At 39.6% G+C, this 23142-nt stretch overlaps 1 non-coding gene across 1 annotated transcript; it reads right to left on the bottom strand.

Moving 5' to 3' along the window:
- Positions 1-23031: 23031 nt before the first annotated feature.
- Positions 23032-23140, bottom strand: LOC142538160 (small nucleolar RNA R71). The gene has a single exon (XR_012818698.1). It is a non-coding gene; the product is annotated as a small nucleolar RNA R71 (small nucleolar RNA).
- Between the last annotated feature and the right edge of the window lie 2 nt (positions 23141-23142).

The following is a 23142-nucleotide window of genomic DNA, read 5'->3' on the forward strand; positions in this document are numbered from 1 at the left end:
AACTCTTGGACAAAATTCCTCATCTAAACTGTCTCTTTGGCTGCAGCAGATGCAGCAATGTACTCAATTTCAGTGGTGGAATCCGCAACGGTGTCTTGCTTGGAACTTTCCAAAAGACAGCCGCACCATTAAGCATGAATACAAAACCAGAGGTCGATTTCGAATCATCTACATCATATTGGAAGCTAGAATCAGTGTAGCCTTCCAATTTTAATTCTCCACCCCCATAGACCATGAACAAGTTCTTAGTCCTTCTAAAGTACTTAAAAATATCTTTCACGACTTTCTAATGTAGTGGACCAGAGTTCGCCTGATATCTGCTTGTAACACTCAGAGCGTAAGCAACATCGGGACGTGTCGATATCATAACATACATGATACTACCAATGGCTGACGCATATGGAATACGTGTCATCATCTCTATCTCCTCATCAGTTTTGGGACACATAGCTTTAGATAGAGTAACACCATGACACATTGGTAAATATCCTCTCTTGGATTCTTCCATAGAGAATCGCTTTATAATGGTATCGATATAGGTGGCTTGGGTGAGGCCCAACATCTTTTTTGATCTATCTCTATAGATTTGTATTCCCAATACATAGGATGCTTCACCCATGTCTTTCATGGAGAATTTACTTGCTAACCATACTTTAGTTGACTGCAATAATCCTACATCGTTCCCAATGAGCAGGATGTCATCAACATAAAGTACTAGGAATGTCACTGCACTCCCACTAACTTTTTGTACACACACGGTTCTTCAGGATTTTTAGCAAAACCAAACTCTTTGATAGGCTATCAAATCTGAGGTTCCAACTCCTTGATGCCTGCTTGAGACCATATATTGATCTCTGAAGTTTGCGTACCTTATGCTCACTTCCTACTGATGTGTATCTCTCAGGTTGAGACATATAAATTTCTTCTTTGATGTCTCCATTGAGGAATACAGTCTTTACATCCATTTGCCATATCTCATAGTCATACCATGCTGCTATGGCTAGTAGTATTCTAATGGACTTAAACATAGCAACTGGTGAAAAAGTTTCCTCATAGTCAATTCCTTGCCTTTGAGTATAACCTTTTGCAACCAGTCTTGCTTTGAAGGTCACTACCTTCCCATCCGCCACAAGCTTTCTTTTGTAGATCGAATTGCATCCTATAGGAACGATTCCCTCAAGTGGATCCACCAATGTCCAGACTTGGTTTGAATACATAGAGTCCATTTCTGACTGCATGGCTTCAAGCCATTTGGTTGAATTAGTATTAGATATTGCTTCTTTGAAATTCATTGGATCACATCCAACACAATGCTCATCATGGCTTTGTTCATGAAGAAGCGTATATCTTGCAGGTGGTCTATGTAGAGGCCTAAAAATCCGTGTTTGAAATTTTGCGAAAAAATTAAATTTTTTTTTAAATAATTAAAATTGCCTCATTCATAAATGAACTGATAAATAAATTTTGATGTTCAAAATGGCAGCGGAAGAAATTAACATTTTTGAAATAACAGTAAAAAGTTTATCCAACGATAGTTTGAGCAATCAAATAATAATAAATGCTGAACTGAGGACCTCGGGTCCTACTACTGCCGACTCGAGCTGGCTCACTGGTCCCCGCCCTCGATCCCGACCTCATAAGTACCTACAACAATCAAGTCTAGTGAGTCTAAAGACTCAACATGCATATATCGCTAATAACAAGTAAATAAATAATAAGCTTGCATGCAAGTGAGAATATCATGTCATGAGGCATATCGTAAAAATATCGTGTCATGATTAATTATAATACGTGCATCACTGTACTGAAAATCATAGTGAAAATGTTTGCTCCTTGGAGCCCTGTACTGAAATAGCATGTAATAATTTTCTGGTGAGATTATGGTCTACGCAAATGGTCCCTGAACTGAACTGAACTGAGCTGACCGGTAACTGGCGACCGGGTTTAATAATGTACGTCTAATCAGACTACTGCCACAGTATACTGGGTGAAACAACTGAACTGACCGGTAACTGGCGACCGGACCGGTAACTGGCGACCGGATTTAATAATGATAGTAAAGTGACCACAAGCAATATCGCATAAATCTCAAAATTTGTATTTTTGCACGTAATATAATTAAATAACTGAATTAAATATCCTGTACTAATTTTACTGATTGGATTGGATTGCTTCCAGGCTCGCTGCAACCTAAATATGCCATGAAAAATTTGCAATAGATTTAGGGGACCAAACTATGCAATAACATTCGAAAATGTGACAATTACGCCCAACGACTTCGTATTTAATCATGACTCCGAACCAACCCGAACCAACACTGAACCATCATGTAGTCATGATCAAAATACACCCAAAATGATGAAGTAATGCTCCTAAAATGGGGAGGGTCGAAATCTAGGTGAATGGAGGCCAAAACATGAAACGCTCTTTCGAGAGTCAATTTGGCACGTCGCACCGTAAATTCTTGTACGACCTCAAAAATGATCCGAATCACAAACGGACAAAAACATGACCTTCCTAACTTGATGAGGCACTGTCTAGTCCAAGTACATAGGCTAAAAGCCAACCGAGAACTCAAACGAGCCACTGAACCGTCACAGCAAGTTGCTGTCCAAAAATACAGCAGCTGTGCTTTGGTTTCTTGCGTCGGTTGCGAGGCTAATGGCCATTGGGGCTTGAACCACCGACCAAAACCTCTTACCAACATCCCAAGGAAGGATTTGAACCATGGCTAAGGGCCCTAGGCCAGCCACAATTTGCATCACCCCAGCAAGAATCCGAAAGTTCCAACCGAGAACACCTTGCATGCGTGTGTAGTGTTGTGCTTCGTTTGCTGTCTCGTGTCGTTCCAGTGGCCATTTGATTGGCCATGGCACGATCTAGACATCTAGGGCATGGTGTAAACCGTGGCTAAGGGCCATAGGCCAACCAAGATCCACACCATTCCCTAAAAATCGAAACAACACAAGCTGTAAAAAGAAAGGGCCGAAGGGTGCAGGGGCTGTTCTTGAGTTTTATTTAAAAACCGATTCACCATGGACCAAGCCACCAAAAGGGCAACTTAGTCACGTCTTAGACATGCTAGGGGAGTGATCTAACCATGGCTATAGGCCTTGGGGCAGCCATGATCAGAAACTTTTCCCTTTTGACAGCAAGCTGGATTTTCGAAAACACAAATGGCTAAGATTGAAGAGTTGCTGTCAAATTCGAATTCTATCATTCATGGGGCTTGTTTGAATGGACCAAAATGGTCTTAATGCATCCTATTACATGTCTAGATGTCGCCTTAGGAGCTTGGAATCGAACCAATACCTGAAACCATCAAAATAATTGAAACCCGTGAGGAGCACAATGAAAGCCGAAATCTGCATCTTTATTTTCTGAAATTTTTTTTTGATAGATTTCGGTTTTTGCCATGGAAATGATGATCATGTAATGAAAATAGATGATAATAGGACTTGATTGAAGAGTCAAGAAAGAATATATGCATGCCTGGTTTCGTTTGAAAGAAAAACGAAAGAATGAGACGATACGGCGCGGAGGAGGTGGAGCGCTTATGCTACCTTGTTTGCTACTGATTTTTCTCTCTTGTTTTTCCCCTAGCACCTCACGATTTTTAACTCAATATAGGCTCTGAAATCTCTCAGATTTCGGTGATGGGGAGGGGAAGAAATGGTGGTTAGGGGAGTGAGGGAGATGGGTGCAAAATATAGGGAAAATGCAAGACCAAGTCTACTCTTTTTGAATTTTGAATTTTGGTTGCTAACCAAATATTTGTTGGGGTGTTCTAGAATGAGGTGGCCGAATTCTCTTGCTAATCTAGACTAGGATAATGCTCATTAATTAATTTATTAAGGTTGACTATTAATTAAAAAAAATTAGCATGCTAACATAACAAAGAATGGGTCAAAGGGTGAGTTGGCAAAGGAATAGTCTAGACACTAAGGGTGGCCGAAATTCATTAATTAAGTGGAGGGGAAATGTTGATTATTTAGTAAATTTATAACCCTTGAAAGCCTTACCTATCTTTTTAAATAATTTAGTGAACTAACCCCTTAATTATGGAACTTAAATGAATTTATTTTCTACTCACCTCAAGTTGCTTAAATAAATCCTCAAACCTCCTTTTAATTTAAATTAACTTACTTGCTAGCTAAAATAAATTCTGGAAATGTTTTCTAAATCTTAAATTTTATCTCGAAACTCCAACTCCAGTCCGGCCTCTTTGAATTACTGAAAAGATAAAAATTTAAACGACTGCATAAAATAATAAACTTTAAAGAAAAGCATTTAAATACTCATGCAATAAAATCATTTTAAAATACTAGAATTATGCATGGCTTATACGTAGTCTAATTTACGGGTTCTACAACTCTCCCCCCTGAAAAGAAATTTCATCATCGAAATTAAAACTCACCGAATCACTCGGGGTAACGATCCCTCATCTCCGGCTCTGACTCCCACTTAGCTTCCTCCTCTGAATGGTTGAGCCATTTAACCTTGACTCGCTTAACCAGCTTGTTCCGAAGCTTCTTCTCCTGTCTGTCTAAGATCTGCACTGGTCTCTCCTCATAAGATAGGTTCGGAGTAAGCTGCAACGGCTCAAAGTTCAGGACATGCGAAAGATTCGCCATGTACTTCCTCAGCATAGAGACGTGGAACACGGAAGAGCAACACGATAAGCTAGCGTCTCAACTCTGTCAAGGATCTCAAATGGTCCAATGAATCTCGGACTGAGCTTCCCTTTCTTCCCAAATCGCATGACACCCTTCATAGGTGCCACCTTCACAAAGACATGGTCGCTGACAGCAAACTCTAACTCTTTCCTCCTCTGATCTGCATAGCTCTTCTGTCGACTCTGAGCAGTCCTCATCCTATCACAGATCTTGAATACTACATCGGCAGTCTGCTGAATAATCTCTGGACCCAACTCTGCTCTCTCTCCTACTTCATCCCAATGAACAGGAGATCTGCACTTGCGACCATACAAAGCTTCATACGGAGCCATTCCTATAGACGACTGATAGCTATTGTTATAGGTGAACTCAACCAATGGCAAGTTCGACTCCCAACTCCCTGAGAAATCAATGACGCAAGCACGGAGAAGATCCTCCAAAATCTGAATAACCCGCTCTGACTGCCCATCTGTCTGCGGATGGAAAGCTGTGCTAAACAGCAACTTCGTCCCCATAGTCGACTGCAAACTCTTCCAAAATGAGGAAGTAAATCTGGGATCTCTGTCAGATACGATAGAAACTGGAATGCCATGGAGTCGGACTATCTCTCGGATATAAAACTCCGCATATTGAATCATGGTGAAAGTCGTCTTAATAGGCAAGAAGTGCGCTGATTTGGTAAGACGATCTACAGTCACCCAAATAGCATTTGATCCTCTGACTGACTTCAGCAATCCGGTCACAAAGTCCATGGTAACATCCTCCCACTTCCACTCGGGAATAGGAAGAGGCTTGAGCAAACCTGCTGGTCTCTGATGTTCTGCCTTCACTAACTGACAAGTCAGACACTCAGATACAAACCGTCTGATGTCCTTCTTCATACCAGGCCACCAATACAAAAGCTGCTGATCTTTGTACATCTTCGTACTCCCTGGATGAATAGAGTACGACGACATATGGGCCTCTGATAAAATGTCTGCTCGGATAGAACCACTGCTAGGAACCCATATCCTGTCTCGATATCTCACAATACCATCTCTAACTGAATACAAGACACTGCCCTTGGCCTCATCCCTCTGCTTCCACTTTGCTAACTGCTCATCTTATGACTGACCACTGCGAATACGGTCCATAAGGGAAGACTGAATGGTCAAGGTAGATAGACAAGGAACTCTACCTCGAGGATAAGTCTCAAGATCAAACCTCTGCATCTCAAACTGAAGAGGTCTCGAAACTGTCAAATGGGCCATCACTGCGACCTTTCTGCTCAGTGCATCTGCAACTACATTAGCTTTATCGGAGTGGTAGCTAATGTCACAATCATAGTCCTTCACAAGCTCCAACCAACGCCTCTGACGCATATTCAGCTCCTTCTGCTTAAAGAAATACTTGAGGCTCTTGTGGTCGGTAAAGATCTGACATTTCTCTCCATACAGATAGTGCCTCCAAATCTTCAAGGCAAAAACTACGGCGGTCAACTCTAAATCATGGGTAGGGTAGTTCTTCTCATGAGTTTTCAACTGTCTAGAAGCATAAGCTATCACCCTCCCATGCTGCATCAATACGGCGCCAAGACCGAGCTTCGAAGCATCGGTATACAGAACAAACTCACCGGGCCCTGACGGCATGGCCAAAACTGGTGCTGAGATAAGAGCTTGCTTCAAAGTATCGAAGCTCTTCTGACACTCCTCGCTCCAAACAAATTTCACATTCTTCTTTGTCAGTGCTGTGAGTGGAACGACAATAGAGGAAAATCCCTTAATGAACTTCCGATAATATCCTGCTAAGCCAAGAAAACTGCGGATCTCTGATGCATTCTGCGGCACAACCCAATCTCTGACTGCTGCAACTTTCGCTGGGTCTACCTCAATGCCACTGCTAGAAACAATGTGGCCTAAGAACGCCACCTTCTCTAACCACAATTCGCATTTACTGAACTTTGCGAATAATTTGTGCTTCTGCAATGTCTGCAACACTATGGTCAGATGCCTGCTGTGATCCTCCTGATTCTTGGAGTAGACGAGAATGTCGTCTATGAACACTATCACAAACTGATCGAGGTACGACTGAAATACGCGATTCATGAGATCCATGAAGATCGCTGGCGCATTCGTCAAACCGAACGGCATCACAAGGAACTCGTAGTGGCCATAACGAGTCCTGAAAGCTGTCTTCGAAACATCGGCGTCTCTCACCCTCAACTGGTGATAACCTGAACGCAGATCTATTTTGGAGAATATCGAAGCTCCCTGCAACTGGTCAAACAGATCCTCAATCCTCGGAAGTGGGTATTTATTCTTCAGTGTAACCCTGTTCAACTCCCGATAGTCAATACAAAGCCTAATAGAGCCATCCTTTTTCTTAACAAACAAGACTGGCGTGCCCCAAGGTGAAAAACTCGGGCGAATGAACTCCTTGTCAAGAAGTTCCTGAATCTGCTTCTTAAGCTCTGCCATCTCCGTCGGTGCTAGTCGGTACGGTGCTTTGGAAATCGGAACCGTACCTGGCATAGGCTCAATAGAAAACTCCACCTCTCTCTCGGGTGGCATACCAGAGACGTCCGTCTAAGAAGTCTCTAACAATCGAAACATCTGCGGCTGACTGACTGGGCGCCTCGGGGACAGATATAAAGGTCGCTAGAAACGCCCGACACCCTCTATGCATGAGCTTCCTAGCCTGAACATACGTAATAATGCGCGGTAAAGGAAAGTACCTGTCCGGCTCAAATAAGAACTGAGTCATTCCAGGCGATCGGACTAGAACAGATCTCCGCTGGAAGTCAATCAAAACTCTTTTCTGCAATAGCCAGTCCATCCCTAGGATGATGTCAAACTCTGGCATCGGCAACACGATCAGATCCGCATAAACGAGGTTTCCATTGAGCTCAAGATCTATGTCTCGGATCACATTGGTAGCTGCCATCTCCTCACCAGAAGGCAATACTACTGAATAGGCTACATCTAGCCCGATGGTCTTGACCTTGAGGAAGTTAGCAAAGACCTCCGAAATAAATGAATGAGTGGCCCCTGAATCTATCAGGGCTTTGGTAGCTGAGCCAGCTATGAAAATTCTCCCTGAAAGTTCGGAACACTAAGTTGAAACCAATAATCACAAGAGCTAAGCTTATAGGCATGCAAAGGTCAGAGTTATTCTATCTTAATCCCGAAAATAATACTGAGTAGAGCATGCAATCCTATCGCAATACTAAGTTCAAAATCTTAATCTCGATTCCCAAAACATTGGAATGCAAATAGAAACTTAAAGCTGTAAGGTACCTATCATCAGCAAGGTATCGGGGTTCGTCTCCGCAGCATGGAAGCTTTGTAGTAAGCTTATACCGATGGTGAAGGTTCAGTGGGAACATAGAGGTGTCGAAGAGGCCACTTGGGAGACAGAGCGGCATATGAGGGAGCTCTACCCCTACTTATTCTGATGGTATGACGCATCTTTTATTTATGCATGTTATTACTGTTGTTGATTAGTTTCGGGGTCGAAATTCATTTAAGGGGGGTAGAAATGTAATGCCTGAAGTAATATCACAAGTTGTTGATTTAGTAATATGAGATTACTAAATAATTAATGATTTTTAAAGAATGAAATATGACATATGTTGGTCATATGAAGTCCAATTGATTTGAGATTTGGATATAACGTAGAAAACTCAAAGATATAGAAGTTTCATGTTTTGAGTTTTGGAAAATTTGATCGTTTGAGTGGTTCAAAAGGATGTACCGTTGTTGAAATGTTAAATATATTATATTATATTATTTTATTAATATAATATAATATAATATTAAAAAAAATTTAATTAATTATTTGAGTCGGTGGAATTCATATTGAATTCCACCAAACTCATATGTGATAAACGAGACAGAGAGGTGAGAGCAGATACGAGGTGATATAATGTTTTGATTTTCTTTTTGATTTTGCGGCTTATCGGTTTATCCAATCGACGTACCGACTTCAGTTCTGGGATCGTTGACACGAGGTCTTCGATTTGAGGTATAAATTTTGTAGTTTTGGTGATGTTTGAAATTCGTCGATTTCTGGAATAAATCCGATAAATTGTTAAAATCATACTAAAATTGAAGATTATTGAATAGTGTATGATTTTAACGAAGTAGAGAAGATTATAGTGGTGTTATTTTGAATTATTCCTAATTTGTTTTAATTAGGGATTTTTAATCGTTGGACTGAGATTGGAGAGTTGTTTATCAGTTGTTATTAATTCTGATTATATATTCGGAGTGTACGAAGTATAGGCTACACGTTGATATAAAGTTTTCGTAAATTAACGGATGTTGTAAAATAGCCTATTATTTGAAGTAAATTAATTAGGGTGTATTTGATGGTAGTATTGTGAATTAAATACACCAGAATATTAAATTGTTGAACAATACGAATTTATAATCGAGTTTTATATTTTGTTGAATTAATTGTTGTTGGGCAATTTGATGTTATATATTGAGGCTGTTATAACTGTGTTGATACGGTGACAATGATCTGATAATTATTGTTGAATTATTTAGATACATCACAAGCCTCAGGATCAAAGAAATAGCCAGATTGTATATATACTCGATTATCAGGTACGTGTTGACGTACGGGCATATGTTGTTATTGTTTAGTATTGATGAATACTATTGTGTTGAACGATGATAAATCACCGGAATTGGGTGATTTGGTATTATATTTGTTGTTGTTATTATTGTTGATATTGTTGACTATCGTTGTTGGGAGACGTCTCGTTGATGTTGTCACGTTGATGTTGTTCGTTCAACAATATTGCTGTCACCGGTGTTGGGGTGCGACGTATCGTTGATGTTGTTATTCTTTCGACGATATTGCTGTCGCCGGCGTTGGGGTGCGACGTATTGTCGATGTTGTTGTTCGTTCGACGATATTGCTGTCGCCGGTGTTGGGGTGCGACGTATCGTCGATGTTGTTGCATTGTGATGTTGTTGATGGTTGATTGTCCAGAAATGGCAAAGAGGGTATTTTTGTTATCATTTCAGTTATATCTTATGTTGTTGTTAATATAACTGTTATGTATTACGATGATGATTGTTGTATATGCTCACCCTTTGGGGGCTGTTTCTGTTGGACAGGTTACAGGACTATGCCATGAGACAGGATAGTGGTGAAGGACTACGTGTGTCTAGTCAAACAGTCATGTAGTTGATAGTAGATAGAAACAGTATAGCTTATTGTCTTATTTGAGTTATGTGTGTATGTATTTATTATACTGTTTCTGCTGCACTGACGAGATAGTGTGGTGATTGCACTATTTTGTCGTATATGCATTATATTATTACGTCGTCGAAAATAAAATTTTTATGCATATGACGTCACATGTTGTATGATTACGTGGCGAGGTTTGGGGCGCCACATTTGGTGGTATCAGAGCATATGTTAGATGTCTGGGATGGTTAAGAGTTGGGTTTGTGATGAGGGAGTTGGATGACGATATTATCTGCGTGTGTCTGTGCATTTGACTTGTTATTGATGATTTCTCGATATGATTGATTGTTCTTTAGTTGCGTGTACTTTCGTGCGAAAGGTGTGATGATGATTATTGGATTGTAATTGCTAAATGTTATGATTAACAATTTGATTTCCAGTGATGGCAGCTAGAGAACAGGTACATCCACACGAGGAAACAGACGAGGTTCACAGTGGATTTGGACAGATAAATCCATTCCCACCTCCTCCTATGGGACAGGCACCAGCAGATCAGCCTTTATTGCCTGGTGAGTTGACTTTGGCACAGTTCAGCAGTTATCTTCCGTCGAGATTTGATAGTTCTGAGACCGGTGAGCGAGCAGAGGAGTGGATTGAGAGGATAGAGCAGATATTTGTGACTGCACCGTGTGCTAGGTCTGCTTGGTTACGATTGGCTACATTTCAGCTTTCGCGGAATGTACTATTGTGGTGGCAGACGACTGAGGCCGGATTGAGAGCTCAGGGCCGTACTGTTGATTGGGATGTGTTTCGGTCTCGTTTTCTTGATAAATATTTTTCTATAGCAGCCAGACAAAAGAAAGAGAAAGAATTTGAGGATTTGAGACAGGGTAGTATGTCTGTTGCTGAGTATAAGACTCGATATTCTGCATTGTTGAAATATGTGCCACATATTGCTACGAATGTTCATGCTAAGATGAGGCATTTCTTGAAAGGATTGAAGTTAGAGTTATTTGATCGTGTGTAATCAAACAACCCGATATCATTTGAGGATGCAGTGACGAGGGCTGAGATGGCTGAGTTAGTTATGCAGGAGTATGGGGCTCAGGGACGATTATCAGAGCCGACTAGGGAGTCATTGCGACCTCAGGGACAATCTTTTAAATATCAGAAGGGTTCATCTTCTTCTTCAGCATCATCTGGGAAGCGTCGATTTGATTCACGACGTGTTGAGAGTCGTGGGGGCAGTTCTCAGTCTGTTCAGGGGCAGAGAGGAGAGTCCAGAGCAATGAGATGTTATCGTTGTGGGGGACCTCATCTGATCAGAGAGTGTATACAGACCGAGATCACCTATTTTGAGTGTGGCGGTGTTGGTCATCTGGCGAGACAGTGTCCTAGTCGTGAGGGACAACGAGAGCCTAGAAGTGCTAGAGGTAGATCCTCAGAGAGATGAGGACGACAGCCTCAGCAGTTTACACCACGACCTTCTGGAGGACAACCACGTATGCAGGGAGCTGGTCCGCCTCAGGCACAGGTGTATGCTTTGACACGAGAGCAGGCAGAGGAGGCACGAGAGGAGATGATAGCGGGTAAGTGTTATTTATGTTCTTATCCTGCTTATATTCTTGTTGATACTGGTGCCTCGCATACTTTTATATCGAAGAGGTTTGTGGTTGAGCATCATATGCGCTCGTCTCCATTGTCTATGCCTCTTTCTGTTTCGACACCTTCTGGAGTTGATATATCAGTTGTATCTATGATATCAGATGGTATTATTTCTTATGAGGGCTATGAGCTGAGATCTGATATGATTATTCTAGAGATGACTGATTTTGATTGTATTGTGGGAATTAATGTGCTGAGGAGATATTGTGCGACAGTTGATTGTTATCAGCGGGTGGTATATTTTTATACAGATGAAAAATAGCGTTGGACATTTTATGGGAAGGGTTCTCGTCCCCGTGTTCCGTTGGTATCTGCCATCCGGATGTCTCGGTTATTGGAGTATGTGCATGAGGGTTATCTTATTTATGCTGTAGATGTGACAGAAAAGAAGAAGGAGGTGGGAATAGAGGAGATACCTATAGTTGCTGAGTTTGCCGATGTATTTCCTGATGAGATTCCAGGCTTCCCACCAGCCCGTGAGGTGGAGTTTGGGATCGAGTTTATGCCAGATACTTCCCCTATTTCTCCTACTCCTTACAGAATGGCACCAGCAGAGTTGAGAGAGTTGAAAGCCCAGTTGCAGGACTTGCTGGACAAGGGATACATTCGCCCTACTGTATCGCCTTGGGGTGCAGCAGTCTTATTTGTGAGAAATAAAGATGGAACTATGCGGTTTTGTATCGACTATCGACAGCTGAATAAGGTAACGATTAAGAATAAATATCCCCTCCCTCGTATTGATGATTTGTTTGATCAGTTACAGGGAACCTCAGTATATTCGAAGATTGATTTGAGGTCAGGATATCATCAGATACGAGTTAGAGAGGAGGATATTCAGAAGACAGCATTCAGGACCAGATATGGGCATTACGAGTTTATAGTTATGCCGTTTGGGTTGACGAATGCTCCAGCTGTGTTCATGAGTTTGATGAATAGGGTATTTCAGCCTTATCTCGATCGATTTGTTATTGTGTTTATTGATGATATATTGATATATTCCAGGAGTGAGGCTGAGCATGCAGAGCACTTGCGTTCAGTGTTACAGGTGTTGCGAGATAGACAGTTGTATGCCAAACTCAGTAAGTGTGAGTTTTGGTTGGATCGAGTGGTCTTCTTGGGTCATGTTATATCGAGAGATGGGATTTCTGTTGATCCAACGAAGGTCGAAGCCGTGTTACAGTGGTCTGCACCTACATCTGTACCTGAGATTCGTAGTTTCTTGGGTTTAGCAGGCTATTATCGTCGATTTATCGAGGGATTTTCAAAGATTGCTAGGCCTTTGACACAGTTGACTCAGAAAGGTGTGCGATTTCAGTGGTCTGAAGCATGTGAAAGGAGTTTTCAGGAGTTGAAGCACCGACTGACGAATGCACCGGTGTTATCAATTCCTACAGAAAATGAGAGGTTTGTTGTTTATACTGATGCATCATTACATGGTTTGGGATGTGTTTTGATGCAGGATCGACATGTTGTGGCATATGCCTCGAGACAGCTGAAACCACACGAAACAAGGTACCCTGTGCATGACTTGGAGTTGGCAGCCATTATCTTTGCCTTGAAGATATGGCGACACTATTTATATGGTACCTCGTTTACAATTTATACTAATCATAAGAGCTTGAGATTTTTTTTACTCAGACAGAGTTGAATATGAGACAGAGACGATGGCTAGATTTGCTGAAGGATTATGATTGTGAGATTGAATATCATCCTGGTCGAGCCAATCTACAGCTGATGCATTGAGCCGTAAAGTGAGTTGTACTGCAGAGGATGTCAGTCGTTTATCATCTATGATGATGTCTTGTTGTTCCTTGGGATATGATTTTGATATCTTGACGACTCCTATCCAGGTATCTACCTTATTAGCTGAACCTGATATATATGGTTGTATTCATGATGCACAGATGACAGATGAGAGAGTTCAGCGATGGAGGGAGTTAGTTTCTCATAAAAAAGATACTCGTTTTAGAGTGGCTGATGATGGCAGTTTGAGGATGAATGATAGATGGGTAGTTCCTGATATATCTGAGTTGCGTCAGGGCCTGTTGCGGCGTGCACATTGTAGTTGATATTCTATCCACCCTGGTGGTAAGAAGATGTATAAGGATCTACGCTCTCAGTTTTGGTGGAAAGGAATGAAATGTGATGTGATGGATTTTGTACGTCGATGTCTCAATTGTCAACAGATCAAAGCTGAGAGGAGAAGGCCGGGAGGTGAATTGAGGAGTTTAGAAGTACCGACCTGGAAATGGGAGCACATATCGATGGATTTTGTGACTCATTTGCCAAGAAGCACTGGAACTATTGATGCTATTTGGGTGATTGTTGATCGATTGACGAAAGTTGCACATTTTATACCCTATAGCATGAGTAGTACGTACTTGACGATGTCACAGTTGTATATACAAGAGATTGTACGACTGCATGGGATTCCAGTGTCTATTATATCTGATAGAGATCCTCGATTTACTTCTTATTTTTGGGAAGGATTGCAGACTGCGATGGGGACAGAGTTGAGATTGAGTACGGCTTATCATCTCCAGACAGATGGTCAGACTGAGCGTACTATTCAGACGCTGGAGGATATGTTGCGTGCTTATGTTATGGATTTTAAATCTGTTTGGCAGTAATCTATTCCATTGGTAGAGTTTGCGTATAACAATAGTTATCAGAGTAGTATTCAGATGGCTCCATTTGAGGCATTGTACGGGAGACGTTGTAGATCTCCGTTATACTGGGATGATGTTGATCGAGCTGCAGTTACCGGTCCTGATATGATTCATGAGATGGAACAGAAAGTAAAGTTGATACAGCAACGATTGAAAGCAGCTCAAGATAGACAGGCCGCCTATGCCAATAAAAGACGAAGACCTTTAGAGTTTCAGCAGGGCGATCGAGTATTTTTGAAAGTTTCTCTTTTTCGTGGCACAATACGATTTGGCATGAAAGGAAAGTTGGCACCGAGGTATGTTGGCCCGTATGAGATATTGCAGCGGATAGGCACTTTGGCTTACCGATTGGCTCTACCTCCATCTTTATCTGGTATTCATGATGTGTTTCATGTATCGATGTTGCGGAAGTATGATCCGGATCCTTCACATGTTTTGGATATTTCTGAGGTTCAGTTAGATCCTTATGTGTCTTATGTTGAGAGACCAGTTTGTATTTTGGATCGATCTGAACGGAAGCTTCGTAGTAAGCTTATACCGATGGTGAAGGTTCAGTGGGAACATAGAGGTGTCGAAGAGGCCACTTGGGAGACAGAGCGGCATATGAGGGAGCTCTACCCCTACTTATTTTGATGGTATGACACATCTTTTATTTATGCATGTTATTACTGTTGTTGATTAATTTCGGGGCCGAAATTCATTTAAGAGGGGGTAGAAATGTAATGCCTGAAGTAATATCACAAGTTGTTGATTTAGTAATATGAGATTACTAAATAATTAATGATTTTTAAAGAATGAAATATGACATATGTTGGTCATATGAAGTCCAATTGATTTGAGATTTGGATATAACGTAAAAAAACTCAAAGATATAGAAGTTTCAGTGTTTTGAGTTTTGAAAATTTGATCGTTTGAGTGGTCCAAAGGGATGTACCGTTGTTGAAATGTTAAATATATTATATTATATTATTTTATTAATATAATATAATATAATATTAAAAAAAATTTAATTAATTATTTGAGTCGGTGGAATTCATATTTAATTCCACCAAACTCATATGTGATAAATGAGACAGAGAGGTGAGAGCAGATACGAGGTGATATAGTGTTTTGATTTTCTTTTTGATTTTGCGGCTTATCGATTTATCCAATCGACGAACCGACTTCAGTTCTGGGATCGTTGACACGAGGTCTTCGATTTGAGGTATAAATTTTGTAGTTTTGGTGATGTTTGAAATTCGTCGATTTCTGGAATAAATTCGATAAATCGTTAAATCATACTGAAATTGAAGATTGTTGAATAGTGTATGATTTTAACGAAGTAGAGAAGATTATAGTAGTGTTATTTTGAATTATTCCTAATTTGTTTTAATTAGGGATTTTTAATCGTTGGACTGAGATTGGAGAGTTGTTTATCAGTAGTTATTAATTCTGATTATATATTCGGAGTGTACGAAGTATAGGCTACACGTTGATATAAAGTTTTCGTAAATTGACGGATGTTGTAAAATAGCCTATTATTTGAAGTTAATTAATTAGGGTGTATTTGATGGTAGTATTGTGAATTAAATACACCAGAATATTAAATTGTTGAACAATACGAATTTATAATCGAGTTTTATATTTTGTTGAATTAATTGTTGTTGGGCAATTTGATGTTATATATTGAGGCTGTTATAACTGTGTTGATACGGTGACAATGATCTGATAATTATTGTTGAATTATTTAGATACATCACAAGCCTCAGGATCAAAGAAATAGCCAGATTGTATATATACTCGATTATCAGGTACGTGTTGACGAACGAGCATATGTTGTTATTGTTTAGTATTGATGAATACTATTGTGTTGAACGATGATAAATCACCGAAATTGGGTGATTTGGTATTATATTTGTTGTTGTTATTATTGTTGATATTGTTGACTATCGTTGTTGGGAGACGTCTCGTTGATGTTGTCACGTTGATGTTGTTCGTTCAAAGATATTGCTGTCGCCGGTGTTGGGGTGCGACGTATCGTAGATGTTGTTCTTCGTTCGACGATATTGTTGTCGCCGGTGTTGGGGTGCGACGTATCGTCGATGTTGTTGTTCGTTCGACGATATTGCTGTCGCCGGTGTTGGGGTGCGACGTATCGTCGATGTTGTTGCATTGTGATGTTGTTGATGGTTGATTGTCCATAAACGGCAAATGGGGTATTTCTGTTATCATTTCAGTTATATCTTATGTTGTTGTTAATATAACTGTTATGTATTACGATGATGATTGTTGTATATGCTCACCCTTTGGGGGCTGTTTCTGTTGGACAGGTTACAGGACTATGCCATGAGACAGGATAGTGGTGAAGGACTACGTGTGTCTAGTCAAACAGTCCTGTAGTTGATAGTAGATAGAAACAGTATAGTTTATTGTCTTATTTGAGTTATGTGTGTATGTATTTATTATACTGTTTTTGCTGCACTGACGTAGATAGTGTGGTGATTGCACTATTTTGTCGTATATGCATTATATTATTACATCGTCGAAAAGAAAATTTTTATCCATATGACGTCACATGTTGTATGATTACGTGGCGAGGTTTGGGGCGCCACTGACTGGGTGCTCAAAAGTCCTCTGGACGGCACGTCCCTGCTCCTCCTGCTGCTGCTGCTGCTTGTAGAACCCGTAACTTAGACTACGTATAAACCATGCATAGTTCTAGTATTTAAATTAAAATGATTTTGTTACATGAGTATTTAAAGTGCCTTTCTTTAAAGTTAATTATTTCATTTCAGTAGTTTTAATTTTATTCTTTCAGTTATTTCAGTGAGGCCGGACTGGAGTTGGAGTTTAGAGATAAAATTTAAGATTTAGAAATCATTTCCAGAAGTTATTTTAGCTAGCAAGTAAGTTAATTTAAGTTAATAAGGAAGTTTAAGGAATTATTTAAGTTACTTGAGGTGAGTAGAAAATAAATTCATTTAAGTTCCTTAATTAAGGGGTTAGTTCACTAAATTATTTAAAGAATAGGTAAGGCTTTTAAGGTTATAAATTTAGTAACTAAACAACATTTCTCTTCATTTTTAGTGTTGATTTTCGGCCACCCTTAGTAGATTGAGCAAGGATATGCCAACTCACCTTTGACCCATTCTTTGTCATTTTTTAGCATGATAACCTTTTTAATTATTGATCAACCTTAATTAGTTTATTAATAAGCAATATCCTAGTCTAATTATCATGGATAATATCGGCCATGCTCCCCCCAAAAAGACTTGATCAAACCAATTCAAAATTTGAATGAGAGGTAGACTTGGTCTTGATTTTCTTCCCTATATTTTGCACCCATTCTCCTCACCCTCTTAACCACCATTCCCCCTCCCTTAGTCTCAAAATTCAGAGTGATTTTGGAGAGAAAAATCATGGCTAGCACTAGAGGAAACTAGAGAGAAAAATCGAGAGCAAGAAAGGTAGAAAAGAAAGCACTCCACCTCCTCCGCGCCGGATCGTCTCTTCTTTTCGTTTTTCTTTCAAACGAAACCAGGCATGCATATATTCTTCCTTGACTCTTCAATCAAGTCCTAATATCAATTATTTTCATTACATGATCATGTTTTATTAAGCAAAAACCGAAATACCTCAGCATTTTCAGAAAACTTCACATGCAGAAATTTCGAATTTCATGATGCAGCTTCACGGTTTTTGCTTGTTTTTGTAGCTTCAGGTGGTTGGCTCGATTCCAGGCTCCCAAGGCGACATCTAGACATGTTCTAGGATGGATTAGGATCACTTTAGTCCAGTACTTCAACCCCCATGCTTGCTGGAAATTCGAAAATGCCAGCAACTCCACTGGTGTCCATTTGTGTTCGAAAAAAAAAATTCAGTTTGCTGTCATGAGGGGAAAGGATCTGATCTTGGCTGCCCAGGGGCCTATAGCCATGGTTAGATCACTTCCCTAGCATGTCTAAGACGTGACTAAGTCGCCCTTTAGGTGGCTTGGTCCATGGTTAATCAGTTTTTAAATCAAACGCAAGAACAGCCTCTCCCCTTCTCGGCCCCTTTGATTTTGACAGCATGTGTTGGTTCGAGTATGGTGGAATGGTGTGGATCTTGGTTGGCCTAAAGCCCTTAGCCACGGTTCATACCATGCCCCAAGATGTCTAGATCGTGCCATGGTCAATCAAATGGCCACTGGAACGAGACGAGACAACAAGCGAAGCACAACACCCCTCACGCGCGCAAAGGTGCTCTCGGGTGAATCTTTTCGGTTGGTTGCTGGAATGGTGAGGATTGTGGCTGGCCTAGGGCCCATAGCCATGGTTCAAATCATTCCTTGGGATGTTGGTAAGAGGTTTTGGTTGGTGGTTCAAGCCCCAATGGCCATTAGCCTCGCAAACGACGCAAGCAAACCAAGCCCGGTTGCTGTATTTTTGGGACAGTAACTTGCTGTGTCGGTTCGGTGGCTCGTTCGAGTTCTGGGTTGAGTTTTAGCCAATGGCCTTGGACTGGACAGTACCTCATTGAGTTGGGAAGGTCATGTTTTTGACCGTTTGTCATTCGGATCATTTTTGAGGTCGTACGAGAATTTACGGTGCGATGTGCCAAATTGACTCTCGAAAGAGCGTTTCTTGTTTTGGCCTCCATTCACCTAGATTTTAATCATGACTACATGACGGTTCAGTGTTGGTTCGGGTTGGTTCGGAGTCATGATTAAATACGATGTCGGTAGGCGTAATTGTCACATTTTAGAATGTTATTGCATAGTTTGGTCCCATAAATCTATTGCATATTTTTCATGACATATTTAGGTTGCAGCGGGCCTGGGAGCGATCCAATCCATGCAGTAAATTATTACAGGATATTTAATTGTGCCATTTAATTATATTACGTGCATAAATATATAAAATGTTCATTTTTGAGATTATGCGATATTGCTTATGGCCATTACACTATCATGGGATTATTACTAAATCCGGTCGCCAATTACCAGTCCGGTTGCTAGTTACCGGTCAGTTCAGTTCAGTTTCACCCAGTATACTGTGGCTACTGTCCGATCAGACATTTACTATTTTATCCGGTCGCCAGTTACCGGTCATGGGAGCATTTTATTATCCAGTCGCCAGTTACCGGTCAGTTTCAGTGCAGGGGCCACTTGCGTATACCATAATCTCACTAGGAAAATTATTACAGGCTATTTCAGTACAGGGCTCCAAGGAGCAAACATTTTTACCATGATATTTTCAGTTCAGTTATGCACGTATTATAATTAATCATGACACGACACTTTTTCATTATGCCTCATGACACGACATTTTTATTCAATGAAATTTTACTATAGTATTTACTCGTTATTTACGATATATGCATGTTGAGTCTTTAGACTCACTAAACTTGATTGTTGTAGGTTCTGATGATGCCGGGGCCGAGGGCGGGGACCAGTGAGCAGGCTCGAGTCGGCAGTAGTAGGACCCGAGGACCTCAGTTCAGCATTTATTTTTAATTGATGGCTCAAACGTTTTAATTATTGTTGGAAAAACTTTTTACTGTTATTTCAAAAATGTTAATTCTTCCGCTTCCACATTGAACATCAAACTTTATTTATAAGTTCATTTATGAAGGAGGCAATTTTAATTATTTAAAAAGAAAAATTTTAAATTTTCCGCAAATTTCAAAGTAAGGATTTTTAGGGACTTTACAGATGGTATCAGAGCGGTGGTTCTGTATAGGGTTGTACTACTACTGACCAAGAGAAGCTCACGAAGTCACGTCTTTGGTCTGTAAGTTTATATTTACGCATTTTCTTTAAAGCATGAATTATTTTCTTAACGACATGATTTCATGAAGCATTGTATGTCCAGATTCATTTTATTTGTTCAGTATTTAAATTTAAATAAATTATGGAATTATGCATGTTAGTTACGTATGGGTTATGTATGGAACAGTATGCCCCCTAGACGCACCATTGAGCGCCCTACTGGGGAGGAGCCTCGCCGAGAGGGCAGAGAGGAGCCGAGGCAGGAGAGAGACTTACCACCTCCACCTCCACCGGACATTAATGCCCAGATGTTAGCTGGGATGACTCAGTTCTTCGCACAGTTTGCGGGGAACAATGCTGTGGCGACCAGGCCGACAGGGCCCGAGGCTGTCTACGAAAGATTCATGAAGATGCGTCCGAAAGAGTTTTCTGGGACGTCTGACCCCATGATTGCCGAGGGCTGGATCAAGGCCCTCGAGGTTATTTTTGATTTCATGGAGCTTGGCTATGCGGATCGAGTTCGTTGTGCCTCTTATCTTTTCGGAGGAGACGCCCGCTTATGGTGGGAAGGAGCTTCAGTAGCCCTTGACTTGGCTACCCTGACTTGGACACATTTCACGGAGGTGTTCTACTCCAAATACTTTGCTGAGGAAGTGCGCACCAGGGTTGACCACTGAGTTTATGAGCTTGAGGCAAGGAAATATGACTGTTACGGAGTTCATCCGTAAGTTCGAGAGGGGTTGTCATTTTGTACCCTTGATCGCAAACGATGCTAGAGCCAAGATGATGCATTTTCTGGTGGGTCTACGGTCGATCTTGCGCCGTGATGTTAGGGTGTCTGACCCTACTTCTTATGAGGTCGCTGTCTCCAAAGCCCTAGCCGCAGAGCAGGACCAGCGTGATATCGAGAGAGATCGCTTGGGAAAGCGACCAGCCCAGGTACCGCACCGCCCTCCTCCTCAGCAGCATCAGCAGCAGAACAAGAGGCCTTTTCACGGACCGCCTAGTGATAAACATAAAAATTGTACATTAATTAAATTTTTTATAATATAAATATATAGTTTTTGTTTTATTAAATGTTTAAATATTATATGTTTTATAATAAATTGTATAAAATATAAGTTGTTGTCTAATTACAAGTTTTTACTATTTTTTACAGGTTCGATAAAACAAGAATAAACTAGGCGTTGCAAATGGGATTAAGATGATTCTTGGACCTGTAGAAAGTTGATGTTAATATCTACAATATTGGTGTCAAGCATGAGATAAAAATCCTCTCACAATTGGGATCAAATTAAGCAACAAATAAAGTTACCAAAGGAGTGGCAGTTTTACCATGCTCTAGTATTTTGACCATATCTTTCAAATTACTTGGTCAAATGATTTGAAAAAAATACCACAACTAGACAACTCAATTATCCACATGTTTATTTTTATGTGAAGAAGCAAATTCCAAGAAGAAGATTTTCAAAAGTGATGTGTAATATAATATAATATCTTGGAACACCAATGAAGACTTTTGTGTAAAAAATAATATTTTATTTGTGGTTGTCTCCCCAAATTTGGCTATAAATAGGGGTGAATTGTAATGTATTGAGATATCCCTCATTCTATGAACAAACCTTTGAGTGTATAATATTTCTCTCTATATTTTTCCTTTATTTCTTCATTTAAATATAATTAGCATGTTAATTTCATATTCAAAGTTTTACACTTTGAATAATGAATAGCTAACTTCCTAAAGTTGAGATGAAAATGTGAAACTCTTGGCATGATAATAAGGTTACTAAAAGGTAAGAATCTATGTTTTATATTATTTAATCATTATTTATTGTTTATGTTATATTTATATCTTTAAGCATTTTTATACCCTACTTATAAGTGGGAATTTTGATTTATTGTTGCTATATGTTACACTAAATTCTTGGAACCATTTAAATGATAGTTTGGTGTTACCAACTATTTAAAGTGGATGCCTTGATTTATTATATATGAATATATTATAATATTAAATTTTTGGAACCATTTAAATGTTTGTTTGGTTTTACCAACCATTTAAAGTGGGAACCTTGATTCAGTGTTTACAAATTTATATAGCACAATAAATAATTGACCACATTTATAAGTTTTGGTATATATTATATACTTATAAGATAATAATATATAACATAATATAAATATAATTATTTAATATATTGGAACCATTTTATTAAGTGGATTTCAATAATGTTCGTTAATGTTAACTTTATTAAAATACCAAGAATGGATCCTTTAATCTCAACAACTTAAATTAAAATTTGAACAATTAAAATTTACCCATTAAAGATTCAAACAATTAAAATTAAAAAGAAACAAAAACAAAAACAAAACAAAAAGACATTGTAGTGGACTTGTAATTACCTTAGCTTCCCTGTGGATACGATATTCGGACTCACCGAATTATACTACTTGTGGACAACCTGCTCTTGGGAGTGCAACAATCAAAGTCGCAACAAGTTTTTGGCGCCGTTGCCGGGGAAGTATAATTTAATTTCAAGTCTATTTAATTTTGTTTATATTTTATTTTTCTTTATTTAAATTTTTATTGCTTTTGTGTGTTTTTATTTTTTTTGCATTTGCATTTGCATGAGCATTTGGTCACGTACACTTAGTGGTCGACTCATTCGAAATAACCCTTTATTTTTACAAAACATGGCGGAAGAACCCATCCAAGAAAATGAAGATGAAATTCAATCTCAACATGATCATGATAGACGAAGAACACTTAGAGATCACATGAATCATACACCTACTAGTGCACCTTCATGTCTAGTTTTTCCCCCTGATGCATCTCATTTCAATTTTAAGCCTAGTATTATCCAACTTTTACCCAATTTTCATGGCTTAGATTCTGAAAATCCATACATGCATTTACGAGAGTTTGAAGAAGTGTGCAACACATATAATGATCTAAATTGTAGCATGAACACCATTCGACTTAAGCTTTTTCCTTTTTCTTTAAAAGATAAAGCTAAAACTTGGCTACGAAATCTTAGATCGGGATCCATTCGAACTTGGGATGAATTGCAACAACAATTTTTGAAAAAGTTTTTTCCATCTCATAGAACAAATTCTTTCAAAAGGCAAATCATTACTTTCACTCAAAAACAAGGAGAAACTTTTTATCAGTGTTGGGATAGATACAAAGAATTGCTTAATCTTTGTCCACATCATGGTTTTG

The sequence above is a fragment of the Primulina tabacum genome, chromosome 2, assembly GCF_025594145.1.
Source record: "Primulina tabacum isolate GXHZ01 chromosome 2, ASM2559414v2, whole genome shotgun sequence".
Lineage (NCBI taxonomy): Eukaryota > Viridiplantae > Streptophyta > Magnoliopsida > Lamiales > Gesneriaceae > Primulina > Primulina tabacum.